Source organism: Cicer arietinum, chromosome 5, assembly GCF_000331145.2.
Source record: "Cicer arietinum cultivar CDC Frontier isolate Library 1 chromosome 5, Cicar.CDCFrontier_v2.0, whole genome shotgun sequence".
Classification (NCBI taxonomy): domain Eukaryota; kingdom Viridiplantae; phylum Streptophyta; class Magnoliopsida; order Fabales; family Fabaceae; genus Cicer; species Cicer arietinum.
In genome coordinates this window covers 5,090,096-5,094,309 of record NC_021164.2, presented here as the reverse complement: position 1 = coordinate 5,094,309, position 4,214 = coordinate 5,090,096, and positions in this window count along the sequence as shown.

The following is a 4,214-nucleotide window of genomic DNA, read 5'->3' as shown; positions in this document are numbered from 1 at the left end:
ATGAGAGGGAATAATAGTTAAGAAATAGAGATAGCGTAGAGAGATAAATCACTAAAGATACATGATTCAAAATTAGATCATTCCTACTAAAAAATCATTCGCATTTGATTATATTTATCAATTTTATGATTTATAAAATGTTACGTGGGGTCACTAATGTTTGACACATGGCGTAAGTTTAGTTTGTCACAAAATTCAAGGATAAAATAATTAATACAATTAGGTAATGACTTTCTTTGTTAATTTAATTTCAATGTCATACTATTCAGTTTGAAACTAATATAATCTCCAACCAATATTTGCTCCTCCATATTTTGAAGTCAATATAAAAAAATTAATTTAACTATAATATTCTATTGTTAAAAAAGATTACTCCTCCATATTAATCTTTTGAATTTGCATGGGAGATTATGTGGAAGCTTCGTGCCATTGATCCTATGATCTTCCATGTACTCACACACTCAAAATCCAAGACTCTTAAATTTCATTATGTGACGACCTTATTTTTTACCCTTTTTTGTGGGAAAATAATTGAAAAGGAAATGAAATATGGAAGTGTATAATAAATGAAAAATAAAACTAAGGATTAGATATAGGTAAAAGGGAAGACCTTAGATCTATAATTTGTAGGTTTTATTCTCGATGGTACAATTAGAATGATATAAATATAAATTTTTCTATAAATGTTTAATAAGTCATATGGTTTTGTATTTTTTGAAATGTGACATTAGGTGTGTTTGTGGTGCGATTTTTATGGCTTTTGAGAGAAAAAATTGTCCAATCCAGTTAGAGCATCTACAACGGGAGTGAAAATGAGTTCGTCCGCCAGCGTGTAATTACTTAATTTTCAGTTTTTTGTGGGTTCACCGTTGGAGTTGTGTCAAGCTGTCATCACGGTACTGTCAGGAAGGAACGGTACTTCACAGCAGTTAGTTTTTTTTTTTTTTTTCTATCTACTTTCACAATTTAATAATAATATAATTATAACCGCTATCTTTTATTAATTTATTAATAATAATAAATTTATCATTTTTTATTAATTTATAGTCGTTAACTTCTTTTTAATTTATTAAATAATAATAATTTTGTAACCATTAGCTTTTTTTTAGTTAATATACCACCGTTAGTCTTTTTTTTCTCCTTTAATTACGATTGTTAACTCATTAATAGAAACAATTTGTTACTCATAGTTTTTCTTCACAATTTTTGTTACAGAAGTTTATTAAAGTTTTTATTAACGTACTTTTTTATTTATTTTTCCATTTAAATTAATATTTTAAGTTATAATAAAATTAAATATTAATATATAAATTAAAGTAATGAAATATAATATGATTTTTTAAAAGTTAAACCGAATGAGTTGATTTAAGGTGATGTGGCATAGTAGAACTTGGATCACGTTGAGTTCACGGTTGGAGTAGAAAATGAGTGAATTGCTTCAAAATGATGTGGCACAGTGGACCCCATCTAAAGAACTCGTTCACCGTTGTAAATGCTCTTATTAAAATACTTGTAGTTCGGCTCAGTTTGATTATACTAAAAAAATTTGATCTAATTCAAATTAATGCAGTTTAAATTGGATCGATTTTTAGTTGATACAAATTATAATTTTAAAATATTATTTTAATACTAATATTATAAAATTATATTAAATTAACAATTTTGAAGCAAAATATTATCTTATTAGAACTTGATTAATTTTTGTAAATTTTAACTTTAATGATGTCCATAATTGAATTTAAGTAGAAAGAAACTGTTTGTGGGTGTTCAATTTGTTCTAATGGTGTTTTTTTTTTGTTAAGTGTTTGTTTTTAAATAAGACTAAAATTTTAATAATAAAAAATAGATAATTGAAATAATTTTAAAAAAATAACAAAAATCATATTCAATTTTAAAATAGCTAATGATAATAATTAATTATTAGTTTTATCAATAGAAGAAATTAAACCTATAATTTTCTTACCATTTCAATTTCTCTAAACCACCAAACTATTTTATGAATCTCGATCATCAAATAAATTTAAAACTATCATAATCACAATTAGATAATTTGATCTATGCTTCTAAACAATATAGGACTATGTTTTGAATGGTTCCTTGTGATATGTAAACGCAGTGCATATTCTTATTTGATTAAGCCATTAATTTTCTGACTATCAAGTCAACTCAATACACATGAAGGTGCAAATTTTAAGGACATTTTAAAGTGGATAATAATATTTTATTAAAAGAATTATCAAAAATTTATTTCAGACGTTTAAGAACATAAAATAATGTAATTATTAAATTAATGTAGTTTATACTGTATAATATTTTTTAATTAATAATAAATAAATATGTTTTTAATTAATAATAAATTCAATGAATTTGATATTTGTCGAGACAAAATTAGTTGTAAATTAAATTTTATTAGTTTTTAATTTTAAAATTGTAGAATATAAAGTATTTTTATTAAATAAAAACATTATTTTTGTAAACACCTAAAGTAATTGTTTTTGTGGCCTAGTAGTCTTACACTGCCTTACCAACTCCATTAGAATTAAGGAAACTATTAATTGTATTTTAATATGTTGACTTTCAATTTATTGTCATGCAATTTTTAATGAAAGAATTAATTTCCATGTAAAAAAAAGGACAGCACGTTGCTTTTTTTTATTTTTATTTTATAGTGGAGACTAATTTTTTTATGCATTTAAAATGTGTACCAAACAAACAAAAGTGTGTGCAAGAAAAAAATTCAATCTATTGAGCACACTTAAAAGTTAACTAATAAACGTGAATTAAATTTATCCAAAAGTTTCCTACTTTTTTCTTTCTTTTTGATGCCTACGGGAGTAGTTAGTTCGTAGTGGCGAAAGAAAGATAATTCTAGATTTGATATCAACACTTTGTCGCATTTATATGAATGATTCATTTGTGCGAAACTTCCACGTTTGTCGGATACAAGTAAATGTGACACACATAATCACATGATTGATAAATATATAGAAGATATGTTTTAGAAAGAAAATAAAAGATGACCAAGACCACAAAACTTTGGTGATGACTGAAATCGGTTAGTGACGACAGAATGTGAAGCAGTTTCTAGTGGATATGCATATACTCTGACGATCAAGTCTTTCAGAATTAGAGGGAGTGATATTAATGTATTAATAATGTATTTTAACAAGAAATGAGTTGCGTACCTTGCACCTAAAGTATATGAGATATTGTTGGAACAGGTAATATGTTATTTTGTGAATCTAAAATTTGTTGAAGTTTTATATTGGAAAACTCTAGTATATTGAATAGTTTTCAAATCTATAAATACTAAATTCCTTTATTGGATAGTTAACATATGTGAGTTTGTTTCTATCACTATATAAAAAATGTCAAACTCTTGTAAAAAACACACAAAGTTTGATGCATTTATCAACTTTTTCTTTTCTCCCTTTAGAGCAGTTTTATGGGTAGTCCCTTCGATTTTTGAGTGGTCTTAAAACCATTGTTCTTTTAGAGTTGTTTTTGTGTCGTGGTTCTTTTGATTTATAAGTGATCATAGTACTATATTGATGGTGTAATTCTAGAACAGTTTGCACTGTGCAGTAGAACTCTGATACAAGTTGTCTATACTAGGTTTGTCTGGGCTATTTTATCTTGGGACTTCGTGGTTAATAATCTGTCTTGCACAATTTGAGCAGTGCCGCAAAACGTCTTAAAGAAAGCAACTTAGTCTCCGACTCAACCCAATAATATCTTTGATTGCACAAATTTATTTTGAAATTATTTTTTGAAACTCAAAAACAACAATTTTAAGATTTTTTTTCTATCATGTCAACTGAAGAGATTACTATATCTAGTTTTGTTGCCTCTGATTTCATTGAACTGTTTCAGTTTGAGGAAAATAGAAAATGATAAGAAAGTTAAACAATGGGAGGATAATGATTACCTCTGTAAGAACTATATTCTTAATGGACTTGCTGATGATATGTATGACTATTACAATTCTAACAATATTGTGAGTCGTTACTTCAAGTATCAAAGTATAGATGACTGATGACAGATCCATGGAGCCTCACTCCCATTAAATTTAGAAGATAGCTCATGAGATCATCTCTTAAAGGTATACTTTAGATGAAGAATTTTAAATTGTTGTTATTATTAACAAGCTGCCCCTACTTGGAAGGATTTCAAAAATTATCTCACGCATAAAATAAAAGAATTTTCTCCAGAGA